This window comes from Nothobranchius furzeri, chromosome 8 (genome assembly GCF_043380555.1).
Source record: "Nothobranchius furzeri strain GRZ-AD chromosome 8, NfurGRZ-RIMD1, whole genome shotgun sequence".
Lineage (NCBI taxonomy): Eukaryota > Metazoa > Chordata > Actinopteri > Cyprinodontiformes > Nothobranchiidae > Nothobranchius > Nothobranchius furzeri.
In genome coordinates, this window is record NC_091748.1 from 38,260,227 (window position 1) to 38,276,641 (window position 16,415).

General features: G+C 44.3%; 1 pseudogene; it reads left to right on the plus strand.

Annotated features, from left to right (window-relative positions):
- LOC139071499 (inactive rhomboid protein 1-like) overlaps positions 1–15,984 on the plus strand; it is a 77,955-nt pseudogene extending 61,971 nt beyond the window's left edge.
- The last annotated feature ends 431 nt before the right edge of the window (positions 15,985–16,415 follow it).

The following is a 16,415-nucleotide window of genomic DNA, read 5'->3' on the forward strand; positions in this document are numbered from 1 at the left end:
AGGCCCTCGGGCCGGGCTTCGGGCCAACGACTGTGTAATCACCTCGGACACAGGCCGGGCGCCTTTATTTTTAATCGAATTCATAAAAAATAATTGAAACACAAACTCAGCAGTAGAGCCCTGCGTGGGACTGTTTTCTTCATCCCGCTCCTGCTGTATTTCTGACCTTTCCGCCAGCAACTGCAACGTTTGTGTTACACTCCCGCCCGCACCTGTAGCGTGCATGTCTACTCCCGCCCGCAACCGCAAAACTCAGAGAAATTATTACCTCACAATAAAAGAGATGTATCGAGTTTGCATCCTCTCTGGTCCTGGAGAAAACATGTCACAACCCCCGGCTCTTCCATCCATCTGATGCGGCTCTCTGTGCTTGTAAAATAATGAATGGATATTTAAATAAAATGCTTTATATTTTACTGAATTAATTTTATATCTGTAAGTCAATTCTATGTAAAGATTGTCTGCGTAAACCTGAACAGGTCCAACCCGGTCTTACTGTGAGACCGGGTTGACGTGTCACGCTTGTGCGTAATCATATGCGCTTCCTGAGCTGAAGAGGATGTGAGATTCTGGGATTCTCCTCAGACGGCTCCTGGATGTGTCGCCACATTGGAGACAGGAACAAGCGCTATTCAGCCAAAGTTTCATAATCAGGGAACATTTTTTAAGTGAAAAGTCTCTCTGAGCGACAGGGTTTGGAAAATACTCGCTTCAGTGGGAGGAATCTTCCCGCATGCACTCTGGTTCTGCGATGCGCTCCAAGCCAATCTCCACAACTTCAGATCGCTGTGCATATATGCGCTGACAGCGAGCTGCACTGAGCAGCTCAGATGTTCAGATGGGAATCTTTTCTTGGGTGATTTAGCTACATCTGCGCTGTGTGTAACGAATAAAATGTCAGTTCATCTGCATGTGTCGGGGTAATTCTTTATATACTTTCTCCGTCAAAATAAACTGTCAAATACGGGAACTATCCAGTCAACACAAGCCCTGCTTTTGACTGTTTTGTTTTCTTGTGAAAATTGTTGGAAAGAGATCAAATTTAACTTGATTAACACCAGAGCCAGTGCGCCGTTTTCTCCGTGACGGTAAATGAGGGAAAAACAAATTGATCGGATCCTGCACGTCTTTTAACACATTGGTCAGGATTGACGCACTTGGTTTTCATTTAGTTGGTTAAAAAAAAAAAAGTCGGGCTCAGGCTCGGGCTGGGCCAGAGAATCCTGAAAACCTTTTTGGACCGGGTCGGGCTGGGGCTCCACCCCCTCGGGCCGGGCCGGACACGGGCTCAGATTTTAGGCCCGTGCAGGGCTCTATTCCATATGTCTGTATGTGGGAGTTCTTGAAGCACTGACTCCAGCTGCAGTCCACTCTTAGTGAATCTCCCACACATTTTTAATGGGTTTTGTTTCACACCCTCTCCAGGGTGTGTGTGTGTGTGTGTGTGTGTGTGTGTGTGTGTGTGTGTGTGTGTGTGTGTGTGAATGACTGATTGTGTTGTAATGTGCCTTGGGGGGTTGTAGAACCCTAAGAAGGCATTATACAAACCACACACATTGTCCTTCTGTGGTAAGGGTGTATATAATGATTTTCTTCCGTTTTGAATTTCTAATAAATATGATTTGTTATTCAGCCGGGTATACTGTGGTTATGTCATGGTGTTTGAAAATATTATTCTGTGTGCCCCTTTTTAAATTTGAGCAACCGCCCCTTCAAAGGTCTAAGCGCAGCCCTGCTACAAATGCACTTCACCAAATTGACATCATTAAACCTAAAATGGAGAAAAGCAGAAAACAATAGCTGTAAGTGTAGCGAACTTCAAATCCTTTCCTCTGGAGGAAAGAACCACCATAAGTCTGGCCATGAGGAAAACAGTAGCTCCGCTAGGGGAGAGGAGATTCTGTGTCCTATATGCAACGTTCCAACGCCTGATTTGTAGTCATGCTAAATGCGAACTTTTACAAGCTGATAAATCTAAAAGTATACGTGACTGGCGTGGTTGAAACACACATCAGTACTTTTCATTTTAAAACATATGTACATCAAATGTGAGATCCAGGGTCTAAGGCAAAGCGGATTAGAAAATAGCTCATTTAGCTCCATTGACTTGCATTCTTTTTTTGTTCTTCCCGGAACCCATGAGCCGAGCGGAAAGGGAGGAGACTTAGGCTCCCCATACATATCTTCAGAAAGAGCACTTGAGCCATTGCTTGGTCTTCTTCTCAAAATTCCTATGCATCAATGGATTGTGGGTAATACCCTTCGCCAAAATCCAAATCCCAGAGCAAGCCCTCCACGCTGTGCTGAGTCACCTAGAACAGCGGCAGAGCTACGTCCGAATGCTCTTTGTGGACTACAGCTCAGCCTTTAATACAATCATCCCGGACATCCTCATCAACAAACTGGTCACTCTTGGCCTCACTCCTCTCACATGTGCCTGGATAAAGGATTTCCTCACAAACTGGCCCCAGACTGTGAGACTCTGCCCTCATCTCTCCTCCACTCGCACACTGAGCACCGGCTCCCCACAGGGCTGTGTGCTGAGCCCCCTCCTGTATTCTCTGTACACCCACGACTGCAGTCCGACCCACAATAACACTCTCATCATCAAGTTTGCTGACAGAGAGGAAGTCCAGAAGTTAGCAGCATGGTGTTCAGAAAACAACCTGTCCCTGAACACCAAGAAAACCAAAGAGCTCATTGTTGACTTCAGGAGACACAGCACCGACTTGGCCCCCCTCTACATCAATGGGGAGTGTGTGGAGAGGGTCCACACTTTCCGGTTCCTTGGTGTCCTCATCTCTGCTGACATCTCCTGGGCGGAAAACATCTCAGCGGTCATCAAGAAGGCCCAACAGCGGCTGCACTTCCTGAGAGTCCTCGGGAAGTACAAGCTGAACTCCAACCTGCTGCTGACCTTCTACCGCTCGTCCATTGAGAGCCTGCTAACCTACTGCATCACGGTATGGTACGACAGTTGCACCAAGGCAGATAGAGTGAGGCTTCAGAGTGTGGTCAAGACAGCACAGAAGATCATCGGCTGCCCTTTCCCCTCCTTGACGGACATTTATTCCTCCCGCTGCCTCAGTAGGGCAGCAAACATCATCAAGGACATCTCCCACCCTGGCTTCAACATGTTCAGACTGCTTCCCTCACAGAAGCGCTACAGGTGCATTAACACAAAAACCCACAGACTCAAAAACAGTTTCTTCCCCAAAGCAATAACCACCCTGAACTCACACATGCACCAATAACATAGCCCCCACTTCCCACTTCCTCTATTGACCACCACTATTTATACCAATTCTATGTGCAATAACTGTATATACATAACACTAATACTGTCCATATGTATATAGCGCTGCAGAACTGTACCCCCCCCCCCCCCCAGCATGTTTTTTACACTGAGTAGGAGATGCTCTGTATCTCATTTTACAATTGTATAGTGACAATAAAGGCATTTTATTCTATTCTAAATCATGGGTGCAAAGGGGTCATTTTCTGCACTTGAGAAACTATACGCAGTTGCACCCCTGGATGGCAATGCACAGCTGAGGGGCACAAGGGTGGAAATGCGAGTATTGGGACTGGGCCCGAGTGAGTCACATCACAGCTGAGCTTCAGACGGCAGGGTTTGGAGTCTTATTTACTGTCATTTGGATACCTCAACCTTGGATTGGCACACAGCAACGCAACTCTACCACTGACTTTGTTTGCTCTGCAACACTAAAGTTCTGTCTCCTCAAATAACACAAGACTTATACAAGAGACTTTGGTCTCTTTAGGATGATTAAATAAATAGATATATTTTTCTAACTTTATTATTCATTGTGAATATACATATGGTGCTGCTATAAAAGTAGAGAAGAGCTCATACTGACATCTTTATTTGAGTGGACTTTTTAAAACTTCATTAAAAATGCAATGTTACGAAGCTTCTTTATGTGCTAAATGGGGTTTACAGTAAGGCTCAGTCCTACTGTTGCATAAATAAGTGGTGATGTGTTTTACATTTAAGAATATAATAGAGTAGAATAGAACTTTATTGTCCATCGTAATTGAGCAGCCTAAGTCACACGCCACAATGCTCAGTTTCTCTTAAACAATGAAGATGGCATCTGAAGTGGCGGTTGCTGCGGCTCTTTCCTCTGTTTTTGGACATGTCTTTAAAGCCACAAGAACCGCTAAAAGCCTTTCTTCTAAAGAAAGATGTTTACACTGTCACCAGTGTAGCGTTATGGATTTATGCTCTTTTATGAAAGAGAAACCATGCTACGTATTAATTCGGAATATTAATTTTAATAAATCAATAACCAAATTTTATATTGTTCAGAAGACTCAAAGGTTGTTTTCATCCATAAACTGCCGATAATATCTGAGTGTCTGTATTTCAGTTCAATGAGGAAACAAGTTTGAAGGATTAACAGTTTTAATTCTTCAAATTAAACTAATGATTTTGAAAATTGACAAACAGGAAATAACAATCACATTGGCAACTTTGTGGGACAATCTTTTAACAGTTTATATGCTGTTCTTGCTCAAATAGACCTTCTGGTGAATTTATGAAGATTGAGAATGTTGTGACATGAATGCGTGTGTGAGTCTGATTTTGCTTCAGGAAGAAACAGGTGTCTGAGTGAAGTGATGGTTTGGATAAACTTAGGTCTTATCAGAGAACTGCATCAAACGCTAAAACCGTGCTCTGTCTCACCGAACTCTTGTGGACCCTCTTTCGGATCCGGGCCGTGGAGGATGTTGTGGTTCATCCAGATGACACCGGCGGCTGACAGGAGACGTAGGTGTCGAACGGAACCGGTCCAGAGTTGCCCTCGGTACACGTGGATGGTAGAGCGTTTTATCGATGCGCTTTCTTAAGTTAATTCACTCAGAAATCAAAAGACTCGGTGATGAGTCTTCGTTAGAAGTCGCGATTCAGCTATTCTGCCTGGCTTGGCAGAAACAGCGTGAAAGGGGGGAAGAACGAGCCAACAGGCTCTGCCCCCCCTTTGGTTTTCAGGTCTGTTCTCTCCCGTTGTCCAACACGAACCGAATCATAAAACTGAAAACTTACCAAAAACCTCTCTTCTCAAAGCAAAACATGTGCGTCATCAAATGTGTCTGGAGTTTACTGTGGGCAGATGTGTGTGGGTGTGTGTGAATGTTTGTGTGCTTGAGTGTGAAGGTCAGTACCACACATTCAACATTATCTACTTAAGTGTGGATTCATTAATCCATTATAATTACCCCAAAGCATACTAGTCATTCATTTGATTAAACACATTTATAATGAGCAAAATGATAATGGTTATTTTAACATTAAAATCACGAAAAAGAAGTTTAAACTTTATGTTTTGACTTGGTCTGGGTACAACTCATGTAAACACATCTTCTGGTAGACTGCAGGTGGCAGATGTTATGGTTTCCTCCCAGACTCGCTGGCGTTCAGGTCTTAATCTGTGGGTGAAAGTTCTCAGCGACCCAGCTATGACCCAGCTGCGTCCAACACCACCATTGTGACAGAAAACCCATATTTCCTCACGTTACACCAGACACCATCTTTAGCTACAGCGTTGCACAATACATTCGTTATTTCCGCCTTTTTTTCTAGATGGTTATTTTTTAGCTTTCCCGTCATTATGATCTCTGCCTCTGAGTATCCAGACTCGTCCTCTGTGTAGAATTGACAGAGGATGAGTCTGGCAGGCCAGGCTAGTTTGATATACCTACTCTTTAACAAGTGAATAGGTAAACAGACTTGGCTCCGTTTTTTTATTGAAATGCTTATTAATGGTTTCTAGAGTTTTACAGATCAATCAATACTCGTCGTCGTCTTCCTCTGCTTATCCGGGTCCGGGTCGCGGGGGCAGCATCCCAACTAGGGAGCTCCAGACCGTCCTCTCCCCGGCCACCTCCACCAGCTCCTCCGGCAGGACCCCAAGGCGTTCCAGATTGGAGATGTAACCTCTCCAGCGTGTCCTTGGTCGACCCGGGGGCCTCCTGCCAGCAGGACATGCCCGAAACACCTCCCCAGGGAGGCGTCCAGGAGGCATCCTGACCAGATGCCTCCCGAATGTCCGAGCTCCTCACCCTACCTCTAAGGCTGAGCCTGGCCACCCTATGGAGGAAACTCATTTCAGCCGCTTGTATCCGCGATCTCGTTCTTTTGGTCATTACCCAAAGTTCATGACCGTAGGTGAGGATTGGGACGTAGATCGACCAGTAAATTGAGAGCCTGGCTTTCTAGCTCAGCTCCCTCTTCACCACGACAGATCGGCTCAGCGTCTGCATCACTGCAGATGCTGAACCAATCCGCCTGTCGATCTCCCGATCCCTCCTACCCTCACTCGTGAACAAGACCCTGAGATACTTAAACTCCTACACTTGAGGTAGGACCTCTCTCCCGACCCGGAGTTGGCAAGCTACTCTTTTCTGGTCGAGAACCATGGTCTCAGATTTGGAGGTGCTGATCCTCATCCCAGCCGCTTCACACTCGGCCATGAACCTACCCAGCAAGAGCTGAAGGTGAAGCTGGATGAAACTAGGAGGACCACATCATCCGCAAAAAGCAGATAAGAGATTCTCCTGCCACCAAACTCGACACACTCCACATCACGGCTGTGCCTAGAAATTCTGTCCATAAAGGTAATGAACAGAACCGGTGACAAAGGGCAGCCCTGGCGGAGTCCAACCCTGACCGGGAACAGGTCCGACTTACTACTGGCTATGCGGACCACACTCACGCTCCTCTGGTAAAGGGACTGAATGGCCCTTAACAGAAAACCACCCACCCCAAACTCCTGGAGCGTCCCTCACAGGGTGCCCCTGGAGACACGGTCATAAGCCTTCTCCAAATCCACAAAACACATGTGGAATGGTTGGGCAAACTCCCATGCCCCCTCCATCACCCTTGCAAAGGGTATAGAGCTGGTCCACAGTTCCACGGCCTGGACGAAAACCACATTGCTCCTCCTCAATCTGAGTTCAACTATTGATCGGACCCTCCTCTCCAGTATCTTGGAGTAGACCTTTCCGGGGAGGCTGAGGAGTGTGATCCCCCTATAGTTGGAACGCACCCTCAGGTCACCCTTCTTAACAATGGGGACCACCACCCCGGTCTGCCACTCCACAGAAACTGCCCCGATGACCACGCAATGTTGCAGAGACGTGTCAACCATGACAGCCCTACAACATCTATAGCCTTGAGATACTCAGGACGAATCTCATCCGCCCCCGGGGCTCCGCCGGCTATCTAGTTGTTTGACTACCTCAGCAACTTCTGCCCCCGAGATTGGACAGTCCATCCCCAGGTCTCCCGGCTCTGGTTCCTCCTCTGAATGCGCGTAGCTGGGGTTGAGGAGCTCCTCAAAGTATTCCTTCCACCATCCGACTATAGCCCCAGTTGACGTCAGCAGCTCCCCATCCCCACTGTAAACAGTGTGAGCGAGTTGCTACCTTCCTCTCCTGAGGCGCCGGACAGTTTGCCAGAACCTCTTTGGAGCCGATCGATAGTCTTTCTCCATGGCTTCACCAAACTCCTCCCACGCCAGAGATTTTGCCTTGGCAACTGGCACTGCTGCACCCCGCTTGGCTATCCGGTACCTGTCTGCTGCCTCCGGAGACCCACAGACCAGCCACGCCCTGTAGGCCTCCTTCTTCAGCCTGACAGCTCCCCGAACCTCTGGTGTCCACCTGCGGGTACGGGGGTTGCCACCACAACTGGCACCGGCCACCTTGCGACCACAGCTAGCAACAGCCACCTACACAATCGCAGAGTGGAACAAGGCCCACTCGGAGTCAAATGTCCCCCGCTGCTCTCGGGAAAAATCTAATCAATAATATCCAAAATATTAATTAACTATTTATTAATGGAGCCTTATTGTAAGGTTAAATCACAATATTAACAATATTTGTATTTTTTGAGTACATTGTTTTATGGTCATTTGGAATCTAATTCCTGATTTCAGCAAAGTCCGAAGTTGGAAGAATGTAGTCCTAGTAACAGGTTTTGCATGGAGGCTAAAGGATCCAAATAACACAAACCGTCCCCAAATTATGGCATTTCTACAGGAAATGAACGGCTACAGAATATTCTCTAAGTCCTAAAACTAATATCAATAATTATCATCAAACTTATATGGCGCTTGTTTAGGACACTCAAAGACGCTTGCATGAACTCACATTCACACACTGCTAGTGATGGTAAGCTACTTTGTCGCCACAGCCGCCCTGGGGCAGTCTGACAGAGGCGAGGCTGCAATTTGGCGCCGTCAGCCCCTCTGACCACCACCAACACAAAACTATGACTCATGACTAAGAGTTGATTAAGAGTCATCAGGGATGCTGGTGATCTGTTTATTCAATTCAATTCAAAAATACTTTATTAATCCCTGAGGGAAATTGATTAATCTATTGTTTATGTTTATCTGATTGATCTGGCTTCATAGATAAATACATCAATCAGCATGACAATAGAAATGAATCCCATGCTATTTACTGATTTGACCCAATGTTTCACATATATAAAAACTATTGAACCAGGCATTGAACCCTGATGTACACCATAACTAAGTCTGGTGCATGGGGACAGTTCATATGACTAAACTGAAATCTATAAGACTAATATGACTTAAATGTGTCTAGTGCTGAGGTAAATTCACATCTGGATTAGTTTCATAAAAATAAACTGTATATTTTTGCTTAAACTTGTGATTGAAATAAACCCTGAAAGCAGACACACAACACAAAACCTGTTTTAAAGTTAAGACAACCATTTTTGTAATAAGCTACATATTTGTTGTAATAATTTAATGTTAACTTTTAGCAGGATTTTTCACCCAAAACAGCTTCAATCCAGCATGTGTTGAGTGCAATGTGAATCATTGATTCTGGTTTTGTGTTCTTTAGGGTCGAATGTTGGGTGACAGCGCAGCCGGTCGACGGCGCAGACGGAGTTTCATGCCTCCTAGTTTCATCCAATCCAATCCAATCCAATTTTATTTATAAAGCGCATTCACAAGGCATTACAACCAAACAAGGCGCTGTACACTAAAAATGTTGGTTAATTAAACAGGCGTTATATAAACATGTCAAACACAGATAAAAGATAAAAAGGAAATACAACAAAATTCCCAAAAATAACAGCTAAAAATCATTAAGACACAGGGTGAAGTAAAAATAGGAAAAAACATTTTACAAAGAACCTCAATAATACGGAAGTCGATAATTGTGGAGTCAGTTTATAAACAGTGCAGATGTCAGTGAGGTTCATAATTATGTTGTATAAGCTAGGTTGAAGTAGTGAGTTTTCAGGCGTGATTTTAAAATGCTAGCTGTTGGTGCTAGCCTCACTAGCAGTGGTAATGCGTTCCACAGCTTCGGTGCACAGACAGAGAAAGCCCTCTCTCCACGGCTTTTTAAACGTGCATTGGGAACAGCTAGGAGGAGCTTATCTTCAGACCTGAGAGCACGCGGCGGGTTGTAGTAATGGACAAGTTCACACAGATATGGAGGAGTTTGATGGTTCAAGGATTTGTAAGTGAGAAGCATAATTTTGAAGTTTATCCTGAACTGCACGGGCAACCAGTGGAGAGATTTCAGAATTGGAGAAATGTGTTGTCTTCTGTCAGCTCCAGTCAGCAACCTAGCTGCTGAATTCTGGACCAGCTGAAGTCTAGAGAGAGCTGCTTTACTGATGCCATATAAGCAGGAGTTGGAGGAATCCAGCCTTGACGTGATAAAAGTGTGGACCACCGATTTCAGAAGACGTACACTCAGGATGTGCTTTAGTTTTGAGATGCGTCTTAGTTGGTAAAAACATGATTTAACTGTGTTATTGACCTGGGCATCCATCTTCAGAGCCTGGTCCATTTTTACTCCAAGGTTGGAGATTACAGAGGATACATTAGGTGAGAGATAGTTGAGGTCAGGTTGTTGAGTTGCCGTGATACTGTTAGGACTGAAAACGATTAAGTCAGTTTTGGAGTCATTGAGATGGAGGAAGTTGTCAGCTAGCCATTGCTTGACCTCAAGGATACAATCAGAAAGAACTTGCGTTGACTGAGTTGGCTTAAATGAAAAGTAGATTTGACAGTCGTCAGCGTAAAGATGGTATGAGACAGCGTGCTTTCTGAAAATGGCTCCTAAGGGCAGTATATAGAGGTTGAACAGTAACGGGCCGAGAATTGAACCTTGTGGGACACCCCAACGTAGAGGCTGTGACTCTGATGAACAGCCGTCCAACATGACCCTAGCAGACCTGTTACAAAAGTATGACCTAAACCAATCCAGGGCAGTGCCTGAAATGCCAGCCCAAGTGTGAAGTCTTGTGATCAAAATGTCATGATCGATCGTGTCGAATGCTGCAGATAGATCCAAAAGTACCAGAACCACATGGAAACCTGAATCTAAAGCCAGAAAAATGCCATTTAACACCCGAACGTGAGCAGTTTCAGTGCTGTGCTGTTGTCTAAAACCAGACTGGCAGATGTCCATTACCTGATATTCATTTAGATGTTTCACCAACTGTGCATAGACTATTTTCTCAAGGACCTTAGATAAAAACGGTAATTTGGAAATTGGTCGTAGATTAGAGTAATCGGTGGGATCGAGGCCGGGTTTTTTCAAGATTGGTTGTAGAACAGCGTGTTTAAAGGCACGAGGAACTTCAGCCAATGTCAAGCTACAATTTATAATGCGTAGCACGTTATTGCTAATTAAAGGAAACACCTCTTTCAGGAGTCGAGGTGGGATAACATCATCTGGGGAGCCAGAGGGTTTCATGGCTGCAACAGTTTTTTCTAGACAGGCTAAAGAGATGGGCTGAAAGCTTTGAAGTTGCCCGTGAGAGGGGATAAATGAATCTGGAACATGGTTGGTTTGGTGAATCTGAGCTCTGATTACAGTAATCTTGTTTAAGAAAAACTGCAGGATTTGGCTACACAAGTCAGCAGACACAGAGGAAAATAGATTTTGAACTGGGGAAAGCACTGCATTTATGGTTTTATATAACATACCTTGATTGTTTGAATTAGCCGTGACAATGCTGGCAAAAAATCGATTTCTCGCTCCTCTGACTACTTTTTGATACTGAGACCAAGCCTCTCTCATGGCCTCAAAGGATACAGTAAGCCTGTCTTTTATCCATTTACGTTCCAGTCTCCTGCAATTTCGTCTCATGGAACGAGTTTGTTCGTTCAGCCATGGGTCTGACTTGGATTTCTTTCGACTTGATTTTAATGGAGCGACAATATCCATAGCAGCCAGGCAGGATGAATCAACCACATGAAGTGATCCCTCAACTACAGAAGACGCAATAGTAGAATCATATGGAGCTGCGTTCAGAGTAAGAACAGCGGCAAAATCTGCAGCAGTATTGGGTGTGATTACACGAGAGAAGCTTGGACGGAAATATTCAATAGGAGGGGCATAGTCCAATTTCAAGTTAAACAAAACTGGTGAGTGATCAGAAAAAGTTGCAGGTAAAATGCCAAGATCACAAATTTCCAGCTCATGACAGAAAACCAGGTCAAGTGTGTGTGTATGACCATGTGTGGGGCCATTAACACGTTGGGAGAAGCTAAAAGAGTCAGTGAGATCTAGGAAATCCCTTACCAAAGGTTTGTCAAGACAACAGATATGAATATTAAAATCACCAAGCAAGAGTATTTTTCCATATCTACAGGAGGCTTCAGCCAGAAAAGCTGCAAATTCATTTAGAAAATCCTTATTGTAAGGTGGTGGGCGGTAAATGAGAGCACATAATAATGTAGGAGAACGACCCAATTCACCTTAGTTTCATTGACGATGACGCTGTGGATTTTCCTGATGAGCTGGATATTTCCTTTTTCACCAGAGTGAGCAATAAACACATTTTCACCACATTCTAGGATCGTCACAGTTATTCAAATAAAACTCTAAATCTTTTGACATAAACAAGCAGTTTAATGTACAGAAAATGGCAGACTTTTCTTTTGAAACTTACTATGTTGTATTCTGTGTTGTTACACAAACACAGTTGTTATTACAAACATGTGCTATATTCATATTTGCAGGATGGCTTTCAGGAAGAGCTGTCCAGCTACGCTGATGATGTTTTTGAGACGCCATCAGAGACCGACCTCAAACAGCTGGACGAGAGTGTCCTCACAGGAAGTGCACTGGACCAGAATAAGCTGGAGACGAGTCATCTCATGCTGTGGGTGGATCAGTCTCAACAAGACACCTCATCTTGGGCTTATTGGTTTATTTAGTCATCACTGATAGATTTCCCATCTCACTTCCCACTGGTTTTCTAGGCCTTTAGAGAGAGGGTGGCGGAAGGCTAAAGAGGGTTCCCTGGTGCAGCCCAAAGTTCGTCTGAAGCAGGAGGTGCTGAGCATTGACAGCCATCAGCAGCGAGGACAAAGAATTACAGTTCCTGTGAAAAATATGTTTGCTTGGAACAAGAGGCCATAAGGGCTGGGCATGGTCGGTCGTCTGACTAACCGAACATACCGCAAACACCTGGACAGCTATGTTAAGCGGCAGATCGAAGACATGGACGATCACAGGGAATATCTGTTAGGGTTAAAACCTAATAATATAATCACATAGAAACAAGTAGTTGTCATGTACCAGCTTTGCAAAGTGGAGAGCGCTTGGCATGGAGAAAGCTTTTTGTGAGAGGTGTAACAGCAATCTCATCCCAACTCCAAGTTCTCTTCCTTGTGCAGCATGTTTTTCTTAGTTACAATAAGCAAGGGGACGGTTACGAGTTGTGTGATGTGGCTTGAGCAGATAGAGTGGCGTTAGGATGTGAAGGAAGTAGCAGAAATCCGTTTAAGCAGGAACAGAGTGTTTCAGCCTAGGGAGCAGGTGTGTGTCTGACAAACTAACAGGTGTCAGATTGTAGAAGTAGCTCTGGTCTCTAGGGGAGCTAGACCAACAGTTTCAGAAGGGTCGGCATGTGGCACTAACTCATTCGCTGCCAACCGTTTCCTGATCGCTAAAGGCCTTCGCTGTCAGCGTTTCTCGCTGTTGAACGTTGCGCGCTAGGATTATGTCGACGCCAAAACTAACAAAACAAAGCAGAGACTCACCTCTTACATAAGGAAGAATCCGCGCATTTCAAGCGTTATCCGTTCTTTCATAATCCGTTGTTGAATTGTGATCGGCAGACGCTTTTCCGGTTCGCACCTCACTTTTTTTACAGTAGCGGCCCAAAACGATCTCCTAACACATGGATTTTCTGCTTCCTGATCATGTGACATGCGATGTATGCGGATGAAGATCGGCTTTAGAGCTGAGATGTTTGACCTCACTGTGCGGGGGCTCGTTCCGACGCCCACACAGTAAAAAAAATGCAAATGACGACTTTAGTCGTCAATGGCAGTGAATGAGTTAAAGGTCACTTCTAATGAAATAAGGAGAACACACAGATTATGAGATAAATGAATAATCTTGAAAACCTTGACAATATCTGCCAGACTGTCCTCTTCGGTACAATAACAGATACTTTTATGTTTAGTAAAATTGTCCCCCTTTCCACCATAGACCATTTTTTACCTACTGGATCACATTTGTCCATCTGCTCATCACCATCCTGGCCGTCTCCATTTATGGCATTGCTCCAATAGGCTTTTCACAACATGAAACGGTGGATTCTGTAAGAGCTTTGCACAGTTTTATAATGTAAACAGTAAAAACTGTTTCATGTATTTTATCTTTTAAATGTCATTTAATTGTTGTTGTTTTTTGAATCCTTTCTTTGAGGTGTTGAGGAATAAGGGAGTTTATGAAAATGTAAAATTTGTGCAGCAGCAGAACTTCTGGGTGGGTCCAAGCTCTGTAAGTATTTACGACTTTCCATTCAAAACCAACTTTTATAAATATCATATGTATGATCAAATGATGGTTAATGTTAGGGTTAGGGTTGGTTAGGGTTTCCGATAACAGCATGTTTCAAATTTGATTGGCAGTTTCTACATTTGCTCCACCTCTTTAACAAGAATATAAATATCCTGTAATTAGTCATATTAAGCCGGGCGTACACTGTGCGACTTTTTTTCTCGTAGCACTCAGCTTCAGCTCAAACTGTACGACTTCCTCGCAGGGCAGATCTCACGAGTCATGTGCTCACACTGTACCACCCAGTTCTCGCATGCGACCTGACTGCTCACACTGTACTTCTGGTAGCAACACGTCGGCCCTAAAAAATATGCTAAAAATAGCAGTTTTTACACAACACTTCAGACTTTTTTTTGTCTTGTTTTGCCTGTTGTCCTTCGGGAGTGCTGCAGGAGGACACAGAGGGATTTATGGGGGTTGGATGAGGAAAACGAAATAAAGTAAATCTGTGTTTTGTGATCAGTTTAGTTTGACATGAACACGACAAACACGCTTTCTTGACAATCTTTGTGAGTAAAAAAACATGTAGAAATAAAAACGAACAACGTGTGTTATTAGGGAAATAGCGGACGAGCGGTGTTGATGCAGGATTGCGCATGCACCGTGAGCGGTTCTGATACCTTTTGGGTCGCAGCTGCTCGCTGCGCCGCTTCAACAGTGCGATACCCTCACGAGGGACGAGCAAAATATTAAACACGCCAGAAGTCCGTGCGAGCTCACAATTGCTGATCGGTAGCTGGTCACGTGGTGTTAATCGCGTCTCGTAACGCGTACACTACACGACCGCTCGGCGCAAAACTCGCCCCGATCTCGTGGATTCTCGCACGAGTGGAAAATTGGCTCAAAAAAGTGAAAAAGTCGCACAGTGTATGTCCGGCTTTAGTCTCCTCACCCTGGTGGAGGAATCAGGTACTGCAAGTGGCAAGTGCTAATTATTAATATGATAATATATAGGCTATAATAAAGTAATAAAACGCATCATATAATACAATAGTGGCCAATAAAACATTACATTTCGCTGACTATTATGTATATGTTACGTCTTAATTAAGCTGACTTAATTACAGCAACAACCACTTGAAGTTTTTTTAGCTGGAAATATAAGTGAACACAAATTTGTGATCAAATACAGACCAGTCTTATTGAGATGTGAAGGAAATAGACTAAGGTATTTTGTAACATCGTGTCTCTGTTCTGCAGGAGGCGCTGATTCACCTCGGAGCCAAGTTCTCTCCTTGTATGTGCCAAGATGAAGAGATCCACAAACTGATCCAGGAGAAGAGAGAGAGAGAGAGAGAGAGAGAGAGAGAGAGAGAGAGAGAGAGAGAGAGAGAGAGAGAGAGAGAGAGAGAGAGAGAGAGAGAGAGAGAGAGAGAGAGAGAGAGAGAGAGAGAGAGAGAGAGAGAGAGAGAGAGAGAGAGAGAGAGAGAGAGAGAGAGAGAGAGAGAGAGAGAGAGAGAGAGAGAGAGAGAGAGAGAGAGAGAGAGAGAATTGGGCTGCTTGCTGTGTGAGAAACGATCACTCTGGCTGTCTGCAGACATGACAAGACGAGTGTTCGGTCAGTGCCGCCCGATCAGGAGTCTATAAACTCAGACGATAGTTACAACCTGATTGGTTGATAAACAAATTTTCAATTGCAACTTTTTGGAAGTTGCAGTAGATAAGGGGCACTTTCCACAGAACAGACACCATTGCATTGATAGACAAAAATAGGCCGAATCTTTAAAACGTCTTAAGTGTTTGTCAAGGAATAAAACACATGCCTGCAGTTTCACAGAGAATTATGTAAACCTCTGTGTGGAGATAATGATCATCACCTTCCTGCAGAAAGCTGCTTATTGAGTGGGAAAGAGAGTTAATTGAGGAACGTCTTGGGTGATTGCTGAGCACTTGTGGACCATGTGATTCTTATGTTCTTCCATCAATCTCTGGACTTCTGTTTAACAAGAATCATCCAATAAGAACAACCAGGCTTTCCTCTAGAGCCAGATGACCCTTTGTCTGGTCAGTAGGACGATGCAGAAGGAGACCATGGTGGGTCTACAGAGAGGATACTTTGGTGATGGCATCCTTCTGATGAAAAAAACTGCAGCTGAGTGATTAAGGAGGCTTCCACATTGGCTTACGCACAGAGTCAGCCGTGTTTCGTCAAAGGGTTGTTTGTAGAATCACCACAGCTGACACCAACTGGAGAGTCAAGATGGCTGAGAGATGATTTAACTGTTGTCCAGTGGTTGTTGTGAGATTTGTGAGAAGTTGTGGGTAGACCATTTTCTCCAGAGTTGATTGAAAAACATTATTGAATCAGTTCAAAAGTTGATGTAAGCCATCATACCATACCACACCACATCACACCACACCAGATCATACCATACCATACCATACCATACCAGTTTATTTGTATGGTACATTTACACACAGCATGAAAGCTGACCAAAGTGATCCCCATAAATTACACAGCAACACAATAAAGTAAAAACTGATAATACAAACAATAAGATAAACAAATACATCTAATCACACACATGGTC